General features: G+C 45.1%; 1 protein-coding gene across 1 annotated transcript in view; it reads left to right on the forward strand.

Annotated features, from left to right (window-relative positions):
- Positions 1 to 388: 388 nt before the first annotated feature.
- The window catches only part of tbl1xr1a (TBL1X/Y related 1a), a 98,445-nt gene continuing 77,619 nt past the window's right edge, over positions 389 to 21,214 (forward strand). The window contains exon 1 of the mRNA XM_055646257.1: positions 389 to 803. The gene's annotated coding sequence lies outside the window, so the exon portion shown is untranslated. The remainder of the gene's footprint in view (positions 804 to 21,214) is intronic.

Consider the following 21,214-nt stretch of genomic DNA (forward strand, 5'->3'; position numbering starts at 1 on the left):
TTGCACTACACTGGATATAATTTTCTGCACTACACTGGATATATTTGTTTGCATCACTGGATATAATTGTTTGTACCACACTGGATATAATTTTTTACATTACACTAGATATCAGTTTCCACTACACTGGATGGATATAATTTTTTGCACCACAATGGACATAGTTTTTTGCACCACGGGATATAATTTTTTGCACCACACTGGATATTATTATTTGCACCAGAACAAACAACTATTTTTTCTCCTCTCAGTTGCATGGGATTGATTGCAGCAGCCCCACACTGTGTGTTGGCGAGGGTTTGCAGAGCTGTGAGTGAGTGTGAGTGTTGGCGAGGGTTTGCAGAGCTGTGAGTGAGTGAGACAGTGTGAGTTGCTGCTCCCCTCCCCCTCCCCTGTGCACGAGCCGCGCTGCAGCGAGCGAGCGAGTAAGAGAGTGAGTGAGTGAGTGAGCGGGGAGGGCGAGCGGGCCATTTTCGCGGGCCGGGTCACAGCGCCGGGCGGCGGCGGCAGAAGACGGCGGCGGATGGCAGCGAACACTGGGCCGCGCTCAGCCTGACATTCGCCTCGCAACCAGCCCCGAGGACGGACATTAAACCCCAGGCCAGCCTCTGTCCCCACCCCCTCCCCTCCCCCCCGCCGGTCTCCTCCACTGCCTCCTGCCCGCCTGCGGGGCGCCAGCCAACCAGCGGCCGGGAGCCTGGGCCTCGAGTGCGAGGCGGCGCCGGGGAGAGCTGGGCCGGGCCGGGCCGGGAGCGGCGGGGAGGAGGAGGAGGAGGACGAAGAAGAGGAGGCCTCGGGCCTCGGTGAGTGCAGTGGCCGCGGCCCAGAGCGGGGGCGGGTGGGGACGGGGAGAGGCCGAGGCCTGTGGGGGTAGGCCCGAGCGCGGGGGGAGGGGAAGAGGAGAGCGCACTCTTATCTCCCCCCCCCAACTCACCCCCTCATTACCCTCCCCCCTCCCCCATTCACCCCCTCACTACCCTCCCCCATTCACCCCCTCACTACCCTCCCCCTCCCCACCCCCTCATTCATTACCCCCCCCACTACCCCCCCCCCATTCATTCCCACCACCCCCTCACACCCACCCCCTCACTCACTACCTCCCCCACTACCATCCCCCATTCACCCCCCCACTACCCTCCCCCATTCACCCCCTCACTACCCTCCCCCATTCACTTCCACCCCTCTCCCCCACGCCATTCTCCCCCTCCCCTCCCACATTTACTCGCCTACCCTCCCCCCTCCTATCCCACCACCTCACTACCACCCCCCCACTACCCCCCCTCCTATACCACCACCTCACTACTACCCCCCATATCTCCCCCATTCACTACCCTCCCCCATTTCCTCCCATCCCTTATAATAATAATATGTTTTATTGTCATTGCACATATTTGCAACGAGATTTGCCCCCCCCCTTCACTCCCCTCCCACTTCACTCCCCCCTTCAACACTCCCCTCCCCCTTACTCCGTCTCCCCCAACTCCCCCCTTCATTCCCCTTCCAAACTCACTCCCCCTCACTCCTCGCCCCCTCCATTCCCCCTTCCCTCTGCTCCACTCCTCCCTCCGCTCCCCTCCCTCCGCTCTCCCCCTCCCCCCCTGTGTTCCCCACACTCTGCCCCTCCCCCCCTGTGTTCCCCACACTCTGCCCCTCCCCCCCTTGTGTTCCATGCTCTCCGCTCCCCCTGCGCTCCTCCTCCTCCCTTCCCCCCCACTGCTCTCCCACCCCTCCGCTCACCCCCCAATCATTCCCCCCTCCACTCATATAGGCCAAACACGGGCAAACGGGAGTAGTATAGATGGAGCATCTTGGTGGAGATGGAGCATGGATGAGTTGGGCCGAAGGACCTGTTCGCTGTATGATTCTGATTATCATTTACTGTAAAGCGGTGTACAGACCTGAATTTAAAAATTACGTTTTATAATAGTGACTATACCTAAGCACTCCCAGACAACTTGAGATCCAACAACACTGAATTCCTTTTGCAGACTCTGTAAATTGCTCTGCTGTAAAGCTGTAACATTACAATTTATGTTTTGAACACAGCTTATAATTGGAGCATCATCTGCTGTTGAACTCTTAATAGTTAACAAATCTGGGTTGCTGCAAAGTATACCATCAATTGATTGTGTTGCCAAATAAATTTGATTCATATTGGACTTGAACATGCATGCAATGATGAAATCGGCTTAAATAAATGGAGGATATTGTTTCTGATTAGACAAATGATGCACGTGAATGCATGTAAATTGGTGGCTCTTCTGTGCAATATGATCTTTTTTAAGCCTTAGTAAAAGTAATCATTAACTAAGGGAATTTCTGGGTTAAATCAATACAGTGATATAATCTATAAACGAGATGCTGGCTAACAAAAAAGGATATAAAGTGCTGGTGTAACGCAGCGGGTCAGGCAACATCTGTGATTTAATGTGGTGAATTTAGTTGATTACTATTTCAGTCTTGAGACTTTTGGAAGCTAGAGTGTTGGTGTTAGCCAAAATCCCAGCTCTGCTGATTTTTGTCATTTGCTGCACTGTGGTTAGATTCTAAACTGTAGCACATGCATTTTTGGTGATTGTGGAATGTACAATTTTTCCCATTGTGAATTGTCTTGCTGCAGAGTGGTGCACAGGAATTGGAATATCTTACTGTGTTTGCAACGTTTAAGATGCTGTACAAGCAAAACTTGTTATTGTACTGCCACAGAATCAGAAGTGCGCACAAGATGGGAGACGATTTGATAGGAACTTTTTTCACACTCTTGTAAAGTGAACTTTCCATTATCCAAACACACACTTGTTTAGATTTAATCAGTTGGAAGAGCTAGCTGCAGTGCTACAACCTGTGTGTTGTAGGCCCATTCTCATGGCTCCCAACACATTAAACCACTTCATATGGCAGTCTGAATGGATGTTGGATATTTTCCCCCCCCCCCCCCTCTCTCTCCCCATCTCTCCCCCTCTCCCTCCTTCTCACCCCCTCCTCCCCCATTTCTTCCCTCTCCCCATTCTCTCACCCCCTCCTCCCCTTCTCTACACCCTCTCCCCTTCTCTACACCCTCACACCCTCTACACCCCCTCTCACCCTCACCCCTCTCTCTTTCTACCTCTCTTCCCCCTCTCTACATCTCTCTCCCCCCCGTCTCCCCCTCCCTCTCTCCTCACATCCCTCTCATCCACCTCCCCCCCCCATCCACTCCCTCTCCCCCCTCTCTACATCCCCCCTCACCCCCCTTTATTTCTCCCTCTCTACACCTTTCTCCCCTCTTTGACAAGCAGACAAAATGCATTGTTTTTTTGAGTTAGCATTCTGAAGCAGCCTACAATGGAACTTTTATCCCTTGCAATGATCACTCGATTGTGGCATGGTTTACTGCTAGTTAATGTTTTAGTGATGTTTCAATTGTGCTTTTCTAATTGTGCTAGTCTAGCTAAGCCAATGGACAGTTTTAAAAATCTGCCTTCTTTTAATGTAGTTTGAGCTTTTTTTGCCTTTGATTGAAAGATACATGGGCCCTTTGGCCCACCGATCGCCCGTTCACACAAGTTCTACGTTATCCCACTTTCGCATCCACTCCTTACACACCAAGGTGCGATTTTTGCAGAGGCCAACTAACCTATGAGTGCACGGCTTTGAGATGTGGGAGGAAACTGGAGCACGAGGATGAAACCCATATGGTGACAGGGAAAATGTGCAAACTCCACACAGACAGCACATGAGATCAGGATGGAACCCGGATCTGTGAGGCAGTGATTTTATCAGCTGCGCCACTGTGCCGCCCTTTGATCGAAGTCTGAAATAGCCTGTGAATCTTTCTCTGCTGCTTTCAATGGATTGGTGGTGTCCTTGTAGCCTTTGTATTCTTGACCTGGGAGGTAGATGCAGTGGACGATGACCTTCCAGTGGTTACCAGACTCCAAGTTCTCTGCCTCAGAAAACTCCAACCATCTACTCTTCAGATTCCCTTTCCCAACTCTCCGGCAATGCCTCTCCTACCTTGTTCTGGCAAGTTTAAGTCACCCAGTTACATGGTGCTGCCTGCTTAGTTTAGTTTAGAGATAGGACATTCAACCCACCGAAACTTTGCCAACCATTGATTGCCCGTTTACACTAGTTCTATGTTATCCCATTTTCTCATCTACTCCCTACACACTAGGGACAACTTACAGAGGCCAATTAACCTACAAACCCGCATGTCCTTTACATGTGGGTTAAAATAACGTGCTGGAGGAGCTCGGCGGGTCAGGTGGACAGTGGACAGATAAATGAACAGTTAACATTTTCAGGCTGAGGCCAGAGGTAGGGTCTTGACCCCAAAAAAAACATCTGTTCATTTCTCTCCACAGATGCTGCTTGATTCGCTTACTTCTTCCAGCACTTTGATTTTTTAAATTAATATAAACCTGGTTTCCATGTAAAGCAGGAGTGAGGATGTTAAGTTCCAGATACATCCAAAGCAAGTTAGTTTCGGTTCAGTTTTAGTTTATTGTCATGTGTACTGAGGTACAGTGAAAAGCTTTTCCTGTGTGCTATGCAGTAAGCGGAAAGACAATACATGGTTTCAATTGAGCCATACACAGTGTACAGGTAGAGATTTAAAAGTGTGGGGCGATTGTAATATGCGATTTCAGATTGTGGCTAGCACACAAATAGTCACCTGGTTTGGGCGCCATCTTGCAAACAAATAAATCTGAAAGTCGACATACAGTGCCGTTCAACTCACTCTGAGAAAACCCTGAGTTACAACAGATGATGTTGAAACAGGGGAAAGCATTTTAGATTCAAGGATTAGCATATATTGGTTTAGAGTAGTGCCTCCCAACCTTTTTCATCTGCGGCCAAAAGTGATCAAACATTTAGACTTATGGCCCATGCTTTAGGATAGCATATTAAATTGAAAATTCTGTTAAAATGATTCGTTTTTGAAACATGTTTTATATTGACTTTGCAGTTAATTAATCACAAAATGAAAGCATCACATATCAAATTAAAACATTGAAACCAAAATTAAAGCATGAAATATAAATGTTGGGACCCCTCATGGCACAATGTCATCCTTTGTGGCCCTGTATTAGGGTGGGGAGCTTTCTTCAGACTGTAGTGTGGTGGAGGAGAATGCTGGAAAAGAGGTGGGGTCAAAGCCTGCCAAGTGATGGGTGGATACCGATGAAGGGGATCGATGGCAGCAGAACATAGTCAAAGAGCAGCAGGAATTACAGAGAGGGTTTCAAAGAACTCATGTTGGAGAGAGGAGAAGAACTTAATCAAAGTCTGCGTACCTTGAGGAGATTTTGCAGTGGAGTAGTGAAATGGAGTTAGACACAAAATGCTGGCGTAACTTAGCGCGTCTGGCAGCATCTCTGGAAGAAGGAATGGGTAACGTTTCGGGTCGAGACCCTTCTTCAGACTGATGTCAGGGGAAGGGGCAGGACGTTGATAGAATGTAGTCGGAGACATTAAGACTAGTGGGAGAACTGGGAAGGGGGAGGGGATGGAGAGAGAAAACAAGGGCTGCCTGAAGTTAGAGAAGTTAGTGAAATGGAGTTGTTAGGACCTGCTCGTTAGTTGCTTCCTTGTCGCATGGTCTAGCATGCACTCTTCCTTTGGGAGGTTAAAGACTTTAGAGATACAGCGTGAAAAGGCCCTTCTGCCCACCGAGTCCGCGCCGGTCAATGATCACACCGTACAGTACACTACACACATTAGAGACAATTTTCCAAACTTGCCGAAGCCAGTTAACTTACAAACCTGTATGTCTTTGGAAACTTTGGGTGGAAACCAGAGCACCTGGAGAAACGTCTCGCAATTACAGGTAGAACATGGATTTTTGGTGCTGTAAGCCAACAACTCTACTGTTGTGCCACTGTGCTGCCCTTAATGTTGGTCGAGTGCATTGTGTACTACATCACCAGGCCTTCTCCAGTGTGAATAGCAGACCGCGCTTGCAGAAAGGCCTTGACAGCTGGTAAAGCTCCCAGGTTCATGGGCTGTCAGAGTTGCAATTTAAAATTAGATGTTTGTGAATGTCATTCACAAATTGATTGAAAGAAACAGCATCGGAAACAGGTCCTTTGGCCCACCAAGTCCAACCAATCAATTGCTCATTCATACTATGAATTCAGTTCCATGTTATTCCTTTTACTCATCCACTCCCTACACACTAGAGGCACTTTTAAAGATGTCGATGTGCACGTCTTTAAGGAGGTGGTGGTGGTGGTGGGGGGGGGGGGGGACCAGAAAAAACACACACAGTCACACTATAAACTTGAACGTGGTAAATTTCTGTATATCTCTGTACAGTGTTTGATACTTGTTTCAATTTTAAATGTTCACATCACAATGCAAATGCAGTTTCATATTCTCAGTCTCCTTGACAAATATTCTGTGGATATTTAGTGAATTTCCACTGTCCCTGTACACCCAGTCGTCCTGGGCTTGCTGGCCCAGTATCAGAGAGTTGCACAAGATGGAAACGGGTCGCTTGTCCCTCTCAGTCCATGCTGTCAATCTCGCACTTGCATACACTGATCCCATTTTAATCTCTCCCAAGTTCCTGTCAGCTCCCCGCTTCCCCCCCCCCCCCCGATTCTGCCATTTACCTACACGTTGGGCCTATTTACAGTAGCCAATGAAGCTACCAATCTGCCTTTCTTTGGGATTTGGGTGGAAACTGGAACACCTAGACAAAACCCATCTGATCCTGCAAATTCACACAGATAGCACCAGAGGTCAGGTTTGAATCCGGGTTGTTGTGAGGCTACAGCTCTACCACTGTGCTGCTCGACTACAGTAAATCACAGTTAAAATCTAAAGATTTTCATCCTTGTCCTACCAATCCTACAACCATGTAAAACTTAATGGGTTCTTAATTCCAGTTTACACCATTAAACATAACCTGTTTTAAGTGTTCCAGCATTAGCTGCTGGCTTCAATTCCAGAATTAGCCTTGTCCAACCCCTCCATCCCTATCCTATTTGTCTTTCTTTTATGCCACTTTAATAAAATCCACATCCGAATACCTTCCCTCTCAGATCCTATTTTGTCTCATTACTTCCCTGTGATGTACAATGTAGAATACATCATATAAATGCAGGCTGTTGGTGTTACATACTGATTGTTATTTGCAGAACTCCTGCTGAGCACAACAGTGTGAATGAAGCCTCTTCACATTTAATATCTGGTTGAATTGAAGAGTTGCAATGCTGAAATATATCGAGGTCAGATAGTAGAGGCACAGTTCAATAAATATTAAAGGTTGTGACACTGCTGGTGGAAACGTGCATGATGCAGTTGCCAATACAATAAATACTGAAGCAAATGCTGGACTGGTTGTGATGAGCTGTGGACATAGAAGCTAGACAGGAGTGTTGCTTGACCAGAGAATAGCAACTGAGGATAGCAAGTCACTGCCCTCCTTCAACACCTCTCCAAGTCGCCAAATTATGGGTACAATTGGGAATGGCCATGATACTCGCATAGTGTATTAGATGTCAATCATGCTGTCCATTATCATTTTAAAGGGCCGAGTGATGGGGTTTTTTTTAGAAGAAAGCAGCACAAGAACCGACTCTGGCACCTTCAGTTTTTAAGACATGAGGCTGTTGCTTTGGACAAATCTTACGCGCGTTTGCACTCCCCACACTCCCAATAACTTTCCAATAACCCGTATCATTACTTCGGCAGAACTCTTGGCAGAAATGTCTGTTTGACATATAGGTTACCGTTCTGGCCTTTAGCATGGATAGGAATAGTTTAGAACAGTTTAAGGTTCGAGGGATATGGGCCAAACACGGGCATGTGGGATTAGTGTAGATGGGGCGTCTTGGTAGGCTTGGACAAGTTGGGCTGAAGGGCCTGCTTCCGTGATGTATGACTCAATGATTTGAGGAGTAGGAATGGATTTGGTGCATTACCTATGTTCGCAGCAGCTGTCAGAAATAGATATTAAGGAGTTTAGAGCATATTACACATGGCACAGAGCAGAAAAGCTTCCCTTTCAATGACATTCACTTCCTCCTCTCTATGTCTATTTACCCACCAACCTATTCAATGCACCTTTTACTTCCTCTCTTACCGTGCATTTTTATTTCTCCAGATCTGCTTTGATGTTTCCCTAGAATCCACCAGGTAGCATAAACTGTCCAAAATTCTTCATCCCTTCATCCCTTTGAAGTAAATATTTTGCTGATTTTTTTTTTTTTTGTTCTGACTTGTTATTGGCATTTTGCCTCCTGAATTGTGCGCAGTATGGCAGGTATGGTTGTAACTCTGTTTATTGTCTCCTGACCTGAATTCTATGTCCCTTTTATGCAACCAAATTGTCAGCAATGAACCCTGTGCAGCTGGTTTCAGTGAACTTTCCGTCAGTACAAACTTTCTATCAGTATGAATTATTTTAATTTTTTAGGTCAAAGCAATTTATATTACGTTTCAATTGTTTATTAACTTTGAGAAATTATAACTAGACCTATAAAAGAATGTTGCGGGTAAATCGTTCTACCATTCAGAAAAAGACGCACTGTGGCCAGAGACCCGGGTTCAATCCTGACTGCGGGTGCTGTCTCTACGGAGTTTGTACGTTCTCAAAGTGACCCGAGTGGGTTTCCTCCGGGTGCTTCGATTTCAGCCCACACTCCAAAGTGTGTACAGGCTTATAGACTAATTGGCTTAGTAAAATTGTAAATTGTCCCTAGCGTGTGTAGGATAGTGTTGGTGTGTGGGGAATCGCTGGTCGGCGCAGTCTTGGTGGCCTGAAAGGCCTGTTTCCTCGCCGTATCTCTAAACTAAACTAAACATTGGAAGGTTGTGCGCTTTAATATCGTGTAGGATTAGAAAAAGACTTACAGTCTGAGATGAAGGGAATAAGTCAAGACATCATTTTCAGTACACACATTCAATGGAGTCCTTAATGAAGTTGCTTTAAATTCCTTGCAGCAGTTTTGACAAACGGTTGAATCTAATGCTGTTAAAAGCCAGCTGCTGTGTCATCACGGGCAGTGTAACGTCTGCAGATGTTACACAACCACAGTTGAATTGACTCATTGATTCAGTAGTTGTTATGGAATGTTTTATCTAACCATTTCATTGCTTTTAAGTAAATTGGTGTGGATGATCATGCTGACTTTAATCATTTTAAATATGACATTAGATATGATGTTTTCTCCTTACAAATTGTTTTTATTGCTTACTGCAAACTACATTGGGGAAATAACAGATATGGTGGTCATTTTGTGAGATAACTTTGTTCTGTCGACGAGAATGTTTACCTATCCCACTTTCATCCTCTTTCCTCTTGGATAGACTTCCATTATCATATCCATTAACCTACCTGATCCCCCAGTGGCTCAGCACTTCAACTCCCTCTCCCATTCCGAATCTGACCTTTCTGTCCTGGGCCTCCTCCATGGCCAGAGTGAGGCCCACCGTAAATTGGAGGAGCAGCACCTCATATTTCGCTTGGGCAGTTTGCACCCCTATGATATGATCATTGACTTCTTTAATTTCAGGTAGTCCCTGCTTTCTCCTCCCGTTCTTAGCTCTCCTGGAGCCCACTGTCTCCGCCCCTTCCTTTCTTCTTCCCAGCCCCCCCCCCCCCCCCACGCTCACATCAGTCTGAAGAAGGGTGTCGACCCGAAACATTGCCCATTTCCATCTCTCCATAGATGCTGCCTCACCCACTGAGTTTCCCCAGCATTTTTTTCTACATTTGAGTTCCCAGCATCTGCAGTTCCATCTTAAACATTATCATATCCATATATCAGCTGTCTATCTGTTTTATTTGTGTTCCTGAATTTCCATCTCTTTTTCCTGGGTAATTTGAAAATTGATATCAGTATGGTTCAATTTTTTTAAATTCGATATGTAACCTCAGCATTAGTTGTTGTCTTTCGTTAGATCTGTCAATTAGCTATCTTTCAACAAGTGGTCAGTCTCTTTAATGTTGTGTTGATTCTGTGTGTTGCATGAGCGAATTGATTTGTCATCTCAGATATTATTCCTCTGCAGTCCATGTTAAATATGAGTTGGATTATTTCGTTAAAATTGCACGCTACTTCATGTTTGACTATATTAAAGCACATGTTGCACTCTGGAGTGGGGTGTTGTTTATTGGTAAATATGGTGGTTCAATATTGCAGTGAAACCCAAGCAGTGTCAAGCAGAGCCACTGTCATTTCAGCATGTGAATGCCACTATGTCTGAGATTCCAATATAAACCAGTGCTTGTTGCTGTCAACCTTTGTAGTGAGTCTTTCCCTGTCTGCATCCCAATGCACTAGATCCAAGAAGCGTCCAACCGAGTGTTGGTAGGTCAACGGCAGTGATAGTGAGAACTCTTGTCTGAAAAAACTATTCCAATTGCACCTGCCGCAGGAATAGTGTCTGTTAATGTAAATGGAGGAGGTGGCTTCACTGGATCTATTTCATAAATATTTGAAATTTAGTTGATGCTATGATTGTTTGTTTTCTGAAATATTTAAGGATTTCCATTTAGTTTATTTATACTGTTAATTGAAAAGAATGACAACAATTTTTGAATGCTTCATAGTGTCAGTTGGAATGTCAACAAGCTAAACCAGAAAGAGTGGGGGCCATTTTTTATTTCAGCAGCTTCGTGAGAAGGACCTGTGCAGTCTCAGCAGGTCACAATAACTGTGCAAAGTCCTGCTGCTGATCAGGACATGAATATTGGAAAAATACATTGTTAATCTGTGTTATTGCCTGCAAAGGACTGCCCAAGTTCTGGTCCAATATTCTTCCTGCACTGTTATCTAACCAACACTGAAAATATTCCGACTGCGCATGCCCAGGTCATAGGTCACTAGCTATAAACACTCGGCAACGGTGGTGCTGCATTGTGTGCTGTCTTGCGTTTTGTCCGTGATCGGGGTCGGTCCCGGTTCACCGTCGCTGTGGGCGCTGTTGAATTGCTGATGGGCTGTTCTTGTTCCCTCCCTGTCCGGGGTGGCCCTGGGCTGGCGGGGCAGCCCTGGACTGCAGCTGCTGGCTCCAGCTCGGCACTGCCTGTCCCGTCGGGTTTGGCCGGCAGCCCTCCACCTCCATCCCCCTCCCCTCAGTCCGACCGAGATCCTGCTGAAGATGGGCAGCCGCCGGCCCTGCTCGTAAATGGGGGACTCGGAGCCACTGCTGTTGGAGTCATCCTGGTCGGAGAGAGATTCTGCGGACGGGTTCCTGCCAGCCATGGGCAGGCTGGGCGCCTGCTGGTGCTGTTGATGGTACTGGCACAGTCCATTGGCGGGTTCGATCCTGGCTGCGGGTGAGGTGTGCAGCTGCCGAGAGAGCCAGTCCAGTCTGTCTGTCCCCCCCCCCCCCCCCCCCGTCACATTCCCACTGAAAAAAGACAAAAAAATCGGATCCAAACTACTGAATACTCACTGAATCTACAGCGCTCCGTTCGATTTTTATTTGTAGCGTTCGACCTTTGACAAATCCCATGATTCCTTGTATTTTTCGGAATACCGAACTTGCTTATTGACGTACATTTGATGAGATACATTCAAAATGGAATGTTGGCAAGGCACATTTTTTTTAACATCGAAGTGAACAACTTGCCCTAATATCTCTCCCAAAGGATTCAATAGACTATAAGACATAGGAGTAGAATTAGGCCATTTGGCCCATTGAGTCTTCAATGGCACAACATTTGTTTGTATTAAAATGCAAGCCTGCGCCAAATGGTTCATCTCGCTTTCTGTTTGATTTAAGCTTGAAGTTAAATGGAGAAGAGATTGTTTAAGTTTGTATATCTCTCAAATTATTGCTTATTTCTGATCACTTATTCCTAAATTTGTCAACCTGAATTGCCTGTTTTTTTTAATGGTTTTGACTGGTTCTGTACAATGCGAATACAGCAGCTAACATAATGCCTTTTTAGACTAATATTAAAATGACATAATATTTAAATGACATAAATATCTTCACATTTACTTGAATTGGGAATGGCCAATTTCACTATATGACACGATTTGGCAAAAGGAGTGTGAGAGCATCTTTTTGCAGGTAGGCTTGTTTCCTGGTTGGAAGCATACATAGGAGAAATAGTGAGAGTTCTGGGCCAGCATGTTCCAATAAGAGTGAAACCATGCTTAACAGGTACGAACTAGAGCTAATCAAGTGCAACAAGAACTAAGGAGAATCCTGATCCGAAACGTCGCCTATCCCTGTCGTCCATAGATACTGCCTGACCCACTGAGTTACTCCAACACTTTGTGCTTTGCTCAAGAACTAATGTTCAACACAACTAATCACGTGCAAGTAGAAGGGATTAGTTTATCTTGGCATCATGTTCAGTGCAAACATTGTGGGCCGAAGGGCTATGTTCCTGTACTATTTTATGTTTTAGTGAGTGAGATATCATGGGTAGGTTAAAGATACAAAAAAGGAAGCATATGGCAGATATTGAGAATTAATACTGGGTATGCCTGTCTAGGGTATAATGAGTAGAGTGTCGCTTTGAAAATAAATTAGGTAGGCAAAGACGGTTCTTGAAATGTCACTGGAGGACGGTGTTAAGGCAAATCTGTAGGCTTTTTATGTATATTAAGAGTGAAGTCTGAAGAAGGGTTTCGACATAGATGCTGCCTCACCCACTGAGTTTCTCCAGCATTTTTGTCTACCAAGGAAAGAGTAGGGTCGGGTCCATGCGGGACATTGGGGGCAATCTGTTCATGGAAGAGGAAGACATCGATGAGGTCCTAAAATGAATTCTTAACATCGGTATTCACAAAGGAAACGGCATTTGCAGTTGGAGATCTTGGCGAAGGGGAAGATGAAAAACTAGAACCAGTCGCTGTAAATAAATATGACTTACTTGATGCTTTAGTGGGCTTAAAGGTGGTTAAATCCCCAAGGTTAGACAATTAAATCCCCAGGTTTATCCCTGGCTGCTAGGGGATGCAAGGGAGGTTGCTGTGGCTCTGGCTGAGATTTTTAAATCTTAGTTGACGTAACTGAACTACCAGATGATTGGAGGTCAGCAAATGTTGGCTCCATTGTCAAGAAGGGCACCAGTGAAAAGCCCTGTCATTATATACGTGTGTGCCTAATATCAGTGGGATGGAGGTTATTGGAAGAACTTCTGAGGGGCAGGATTAATGATTAGTTATAAAGGCAGGGACTGACCAGAGATGGCCAGCATGGCTATGTTATGGGGAAGATCTTGTCGGAGTCACCTGATTCATTGTTTTGAGGAGGTAACAAAGTGTATTGATAGGGCGTTGGAGTAGACGATGATTAAGTGGCGCCAGTAAGGTCTTTGACAAGGTTCCATATGGGAGTCTGATCGAAAAGGTAAGAGAATATGTTGCTGAGCACGTTTGCAAATTGGAATCAATTGGCATGGCTCTAGGAGACCGAAGACGATAGTGGAGAGCTGTTTTTGTGATTAGATGCAGTAACTCATGGTGCACCACAGGATGTGTGCTGGGATCCTTGCTGTTTGTAATATACAAGAATGATATGGATGTGACTGTGTAAGTCATGATCAGTAAATTCACACATGACACAGAGTGGCGGTATTGAGAGATGGTATTGGGATTACAGGGCTCGAAATTAGCGGTTGCCCGGTTGGCAATGGCAACCCAAAGTTCCACCGGGCAACCTAAAAGCCATGGCATTTTGCACGGCTTGGCAAGCACCCGGGACACCTATCGTTTAATTCTGAGCGGGCCCCCTCTCTATCTTTCTCTCTCTCTCTGTCGCTCTCCGTCTCCGCCCACTATCCGTGTCCGTGTCTCGGGTCTCCGCCCGCTCCTCGTCCGCCGGCATGGCCGGCCGCCTTACACATGCGCACAACCACGGCCAGCACCAAAGATCCTATAGCGAGGATCTTTGGCCAGCACATTATCAGCCGTGGTTGTGCGCATGTGCCGCCCTGCATATGCGCACTGCCACTGCAACTGGTCGGCGTTGGCCACTTTCTCCCTCCCTTTGCATGGTGGGAGATCTGGCTGCCATTGCTGTCCACTCGCCACGACCGCAGAAAACCAACGCAGACTCACTCGCTGGAGCTGGAGTAACTCTTGCTTCTTGGTTTCCTGGTCCTGTTCTGTATTATGTTTACATATTCTGTTGTGCTGCAGCAAGCAAGAATTTCATTGTCCTATCTGGGACACATGACAATAAAACTCTCTTGACTTGGACTTAAACAAAAAGGGTTCTTGGGGGAAAAAAGAGCTACCTTAAATTGAATTGCTTCTGGTTGGGTACCGATAGTAGGGTGAAGACTATTCCATGCTTTAATTGTGCGGCGGAACTCCATGGAGCAGCCAGCATCTCTGGGAAGGAAGAAATTGGGTGACGTTTCGGGTAGAGACCCTTCTTTAGATTTCCTCTGGTTTTAGTGTTTTTAGTTTAATTTAAAGATACAGTGTGGAAACAGGCCCTTTGGCCCACCGAGTCCATGCCTACCACCGATCACCCGTACGCTAGTTCTATCCCACACATTAGCGACGTAAGTCAAGAGTGTTTTATTCTCTCATGTCCCAATGAAATCCTTACTTGCAGCAGCACAACAGAATATGTAAACATAGTACTCTGTAAACAATGTTATAAACGAGAAAACAAAACAGTGTATATTTATATATGAATATATAACTATACACATACACACACAATTTCCCTCCTGGGATTAATAAAGTTATATCGTATAGTATTGTGTGTGTAGGAAAGAACTGCAGATGCTGGTTTAAACTCAAGATAGACACAAAAAGCTGGAGTAACTCAACAGGTCAGACAGAATCTCTGGACAAAAGGAAAATATTACGTTTTGGGTTGGGTCTGAAAAAGGTTCCTGCACACCTTTGGAATGTGGAAGGAAACAAGAGCACCCGGAGAAAACCCATGCTATCAAAGGGAAATGGAGCAAACGCCATACAGACAGCACCCATATTCAGGATCAATTCCGGGTCTCTGGCAATTTTAGGCAGCAACATTATGGCAATGTACTGTTCCATAGTCTTGAACTTAATTAAAACACAGCAGCCGTAAAGGGGGACATAGCATCACTTAGAGATTAAAAACTGAAAATGGATAGTTTCTTTTTTTTTTAGTAACCAAAGTTATCAACGTAGGAATTTTTGTGTGTGGAAAATAAAATATAGTAGCTCAGCTGGTGGACTTGCTGCCTCACACGCCAGGGATCTGTGTTCGATCCTGTCCTCAGGCACTTTCTGTGTTGAATTTGCACATTCTCCTTGCAAGCATGTAGGTTTCCTCCCACATCCGAAGATGCATTGGCTTTGTAGGTTAACTTGTCTCTGTAAAATTGCTCCTAATGTGTAGGGAATGGGTGAGGAAAGTGGGATAACTGAACTTGTGTGCATGGGGAGACAAAAATGCTGGAGAAACTCGCGGGTGAGGCAGCATCTATGGAGCCAAGGAAATGGGCCGTTTTGGGTCGAGACCCTTCTTCAAACTGATGTGAGGGTGCAGGGGTGGGAAGAAGAAAGGAAGAGGCGGAGACAGTGGGCTGAGGGAGAGCTGGGAGGCGGAGGAGAATTGAATACCTGAAATTGGATGTCAATTTTCATACAGCTGGGGTGGGAACTGCCCAAGCAAAATATGAGGTGCTGCTCCTCCAATTTACGGTTGGCCTCACTCTGGCCATGGAGGTGCAGGAGTAGGCCATTCGGCCCTTCGAGATGGGAAGATGTGGCCAGTGGTGGGATCCCGTTGGTAGACAAAGCTGGAGAAATTCAGCGGGTGAGGCAGCATCTATGGAGCGAAGGAATAGGCGACGTTTCAAGGTCGAGACCCTTCTTCAGACTGATGTCGGGAAAAAGAAAGGAAGAGACGGAGATAGTAGGCTGTGGGAGAGCTGGGAATGGGAGGGGAAGGAGGGAGAAAGCAAGGACTACCTGAAATTGGAGAAGCGAATGTTCATACCGCTGGGGTGTAAACTACCCAAGCAAAATATGAGGTGCTGTTCCTCCAATTTGCGGTGGGCCTCTCTCTGGCCCAGGACAGAAATGTCCGAATCGGAATGGGAGGGGGAGCTGAAGTGCTGAGCCACTGGGAGATCAGGTTGGTTATTGCGAACTGAGTGTAGGTGCTGTGTGAAGCGATCGCCAAGCCTGCACTTGGTCTCACTGAGGTTGATCATACGCTGAATAATCCAACCAGAAGTGGAAAGAAATAATAGAAATTGCATTAATTGCAACTTGTAAAAGGAGATGAGATACTGTATTGTAATTTTGCTGCATGTCATTGGGGTATATATCATGTCTTGATTGGTGAATATGTTTAGTTTGTGACTTTATTTGAAGCAGAAATAATATGTGAATGCTTCATTGAGCATAATTCCGACTGGTAACTACGCACTTCGTCCGAGCACATTATCGCACGTGTCATGCAAGCCGTCTTAAATGACCACCTAAACTGTCATTTGGCAACCTAAAAAGCTGCCTAGGTTGCCCGGCTGGCTACAGGGAAAAAAAGTTAAGCGAGAGTTCTGGATTATGTTGTGTTGGTGAAATGGGCTGATGGGGTTTAATCCTAATAAGTGGGAGTTGAAGCATTTTTGGTCATACTAATGATGTAAAACCTTTGGGAGTATTGAGGAACAGAGGGAATGTAGGATGCAAGTCCAAAGGCTCTTGAAGATGGCAGTGGAGGTTGATAATGTGGTTAGGAGGCATATGGGGTACTGGCCTTTATTAAAAGAGGAAGTGAACACTAACACAAGCAGGAAGGTTCTATTATAAAACATTGGTCAGACCGCAACTGAGGTATTGCATGCAGTTCAGGTCACCGAAAAGATATGATGGTGATGGAGAGGGTGCAGTGGAGATTCACAAGGATGTTGCCTTGGATTCAGCTTTTCAGTTATAAGGAGAGACTAGAGTGGCCAGGTCTTATTTTTCCTGGAATAGAGGAGACAAAGGCGGGTCATGATTGCGTTAAGTAAAATTGAGGGTTTTAGATAAGGTGGACCACAGGAAACATTTCCTCTGGTGACTAAAAACAAAGCAGAGAGATTTAGGATAAGGGGCAAGAGATTTAAAGGGGATCTGAGGAGGATCTTTCTCGCCCAAAGTGAGGTGAGTACCTGGAATGCACTGTTGGAGAGAATGGTGGAAGCAGTGTCGCTGTTACAGATGATCAACCATGATCACATTGATTGGCTTCTGCACCTATGGTCTATTGTTTGGATGAGCACTTAAATAATTTAATAATCGGCATAGAAAGCATACTGGAAGGTGAAATTAGTAGAATGGGTGCCCACTGATTCACTTAGACGCAGTGGGCTAAGCGGCTTGTTTCTGTGTTGTATGACTTGTGTTGAAAACAAAATGCTGGCAGAATTTAACCTGGATATGTTTTCCCACATTTTGTCTTCCTCCCTCTCCCATTTTCTTTCTCCCTGTCCTCCATTTTGCGTGGGCTTAAACGACTGTCTGTCATGACCGAATCTCGGAGAGAGTTGAATGCAAGTAGCCTGGTAATTTGAATTCCAGTTTAAGCTCTGTACTTGTGTGCCGACATTGCAAATATGAGTGCTTTATTCTGGAGAATAAATTCCATTGCGTGGCAAGAGTGCACAAACTGCTGATTCACAGTGTGAAAGTGTTTACTATAATTCCTGGCAGCAGACTTCGCCATTGGCTGTGGAAGATCCTTATAAGCCAGGTGTGAAAACAGGAAAAAAATGGTGGCATGCGCTAGTATTTACATTTCAAGTCAGAGGTATTACTATTTTTGGAGAGCAGCTAAATGCAGTCTCTTAAAATGGTTCTTACTGCTTCTCATTGCTGTTTTATTTACATTGAAATGTGGCTTATGGAAGAACTGCTATCTGGTATTGTTGTAAAGTGAATGGGGACATTGTAACACATATGCTGGTTATAATAATTTAAAAGAATCCTCTGCTAGCAATAACGGTCAGTTTTATGATTTAGAAGAAGATATTGTTCATCTTAATCGTTGTTTTCTTTCCATCATTTACATTTTTTTAATTCTGCAAACATTTGTGGAATTTTCACTGATCTTAAAATTAATTCTTAATGAAGTATCTCATCAAGAATCAGAGGCATGTGTAAACCAAACAATACTTTGAATCTCTTCAATATGTTTTTAGCTGATATGGTAATTAGCCTCAACTCTACTTCCTGTCTGATCACTGCAACTTCATGCTATTGAAGTAAAAAAAAAATCTTTCACAGCGTTGAGTATACTTAATTCTCCCCAGCCACATCTATTTCGAGGTAGAATATTCCCAAGATTCAGGCAAAATAGAATGCTTCCTCATTACAATGTTAAATGAGTGCTTCTTTATTGTGTGTCCTAGTTCCAAGTTCCCCCATGTGGGAAAACAACCTAACTGTATCAGTCTGGCCAGACTGCTCATAATCATGTAAGTATGAAAAAGAACATAAAGTGCTGGAAGAACTCGGAAGCAAACTGAACTGAACTGAGGTCAGACAACATCTCCAGAGGATAGACACAAAAAGCCTGAGTAACTCAGCGGGACAGTCAGCATCTCTGGAGAAAATGAATGGGTGATGTTTCGGGTCGAGACCCTTCACACCCAGAGGACATGGATAGGCACCGTTTCAGGACGGGATGCTTCTTGAAGAACCACTCTGTCTGAAGAAGGATCTCGATCTGAAACATCACCTATTCCTTTTCTCCAGAGATGCTCTGACCTGCCGAGTTAACCCAGAATTGTATGTCTATCTTCAGTGTAAACAGCATCTGCAGTTTCTTCCTACACCACCTGAAACATTGCCTGTCCAGGTTCTCCAGAGACCTATTGAATTACTCCAGCACTTTGGTTTAACAAGGGCATTCGTAACAAGGCCAGAGTCCCCCTTGCCCTCGCCTTCCACCCCGTCAGCCGTCGCATACAACATATAATCCTCCGCCATTTTTGCCACCTCCAATGGGATCCCGCTACTGGCCACATCTTCCCATCTCCTCCCCTTTCTGCTTTCCGCAGACACCGTTCCCTCCGTAACTCCTTTCCCAAACCACTCCCTCCCCGGGTACTTTCCCCTGCAACCGCAGGAAATGCAACACTTGTCCCTTTACCTTCCCCCTCGACTCCCTCCAAGGATCAGATCAGTCTTTCCAGGTGAGGCAAAGGTTCACCTGCACCTCCTCCAACCTCATCTATGGCATCCGCTGTTCCAGGTGTCAACTTCTCTACATTGTCGAGACCAAGCGCAGGTTTGTCAATCACTTCGCTGAACACCTCCACTCAGTCCGTCTAAACCAACCTGATCGCCCGGTTGCTCAGCACTTCAAATCCGCCTCCCATTCCCACTCTGACCTTTCCGTCCTGAGCCTCCTCCATTGCCAGAGTGGGGCCCAGAGCAAATTGGAGGAACAGGACCTCATATTTCGCTTGGGTAGTTTACACCCCAGCAGTATGAACATTGACTTCTCAAATTTTAGATAGCCCTTGCTTTATCCCTCCTTCCCCTCCCCTTCCCAGTTCTCCCACAAGTACTACTGTCTCCACCTCCTTCCTTTCTTTCCCCCGACATCAGTCTGAAGAAGGGTCTTGACCTGAAACGTTGCCAATTCCTTCTCTCCATAGATGCTGCCTCACCCGCTGAGTTTCACCAGCATTTTTTGTCTACCTTCGGATTTTTCCAACATCTGCAGTTCTTTCTTAAACGCTTTGTTTTACATGCAAGATTCCAGCATCTGCAGTTCCTTGTGTCTCAAAAAGTTTTAAAAAGATCTTGCCTCTTTTTTAAAAATCACAGAAAGTACAGGCCTATGTTCTTAATCCTACCTTGAAAACTGATTATTTCATTCAAAGAACCAGTTGAGTGAGTCTTCGTAAGGCTACCCACTTAAATAATGACTCGGAAATACCTCTAATGTGATCTTGTAAAATCCTGGTTGATGGATTTCCCTTCTATTGACTCAATTCTACCCCATGCTGCCTCGGTAAGACCAGCAGCATAATCAAGGACAACCCTGGCCACTCTCTTCTGCCCTCTCTCATCAGGCAAAAGGTATAGAAGTGTGAAAGCGCACACCACCAGATTCAGGGACAGTTTCTTCCCAGCTGTTATCAGCCAACTGAATCATCCTACCACAACCAGAGAGCAGTGCTGAACTACTATCTACCTCTTTGAAGACCCTCGGACTATCCTTGATCAAACTTTGCTGGGTTTATCTTGCACTAAACATTATTCCCTTATGTATCTATACACTGTAAATGGATCAATTGTGATTATGTATTGTCACTTATGGTTAGCGCGCAACAAAAACTTTTCACTATACCTCGGTACACGTGAAAATAAACTGAACTGAACCTATTGTTGTACAGTATCAAATGTGCATCTTTATATTTAGTAATTGGTAAAGTAGCAGTGGTGGGGACGGTGAGTTTGAAACGGGGAATGAAGGTTAAGCCAGGTAATGGTCAGATGCTGCTTTATGGAATGAGAAGAGCCTTCATGACTTGTTTACATGTTATAAGAACTGTAAATAGATTGCGGTCACTGAATTGGACACATTTCCTGGTCTTTGCAACTCTGAATTTAATGTATTCTATTAGGTTTGATTTATATTGAGTTGACCAAATATCAACATTTCAATGGATTCATCTCCAAGCCGCTGTTACAGAAGGATGTAGCATTGAATGCCAGATCTAGACTGCAGAACATTTTATTAATTTGACCTTTTTTACAAACGAGACAATAGACAATAGGTGCAGGAGTAGGCCATTCGGCCCTTCGAGCCAGTTGTGTTACTGAGACCACAATTTATTTTCATAGTAGTGAGAGAAAAATTCCTGTGCTCTTGTCATTTCTGTATTTAGATCCAAAGACTTACCTGAAAGGCTGCAAGGTCTCAGAATATTAGAAAGTAGACAACAGCACAGAAGGAGCTGTTGGCTTTTTGATTGGTCTTCAGTTAATTTAATTCTTGTGCTCTTTACCTATCATTTAAATATTTTGCATTTGTGTCCTTTATAAGGCTTCAAGGCAGTGAATTTCCGAGGATAACGACGTTCTGTGTTTTCAAAATGGAAATCCTCATGATATCTGGATCTTTTGCCAAGCACCTTGCTTCTAAATGTAATATTTTTGTAATATTAAAAATTCTCAAACTTTGAAAAAATTGTTTTTAACTCTTTGGAAGTTCCGGTATGCTGTAGTGGCACGGTACTGTCACAAAAAAAGGCACTGCTTATCCCCATCAGCCAATGCCTCCCACAGACTGGTTCTTTCACCAC

Source organism: Leucoraja erinacea, chromosome 14 (assembly GCF_028641065.1).
Source record: "Leucoraja erinacea ecotype New England chromosome 14, Leri_hhj_1, whole genome shotgun sequence".
Lineage (NCBI taxonomy): Eukaryota > Metazoa > Chordata > Chondrichthyes > Rajiformes > Rajidae > Leucoraja > Leucoraja erinaceus.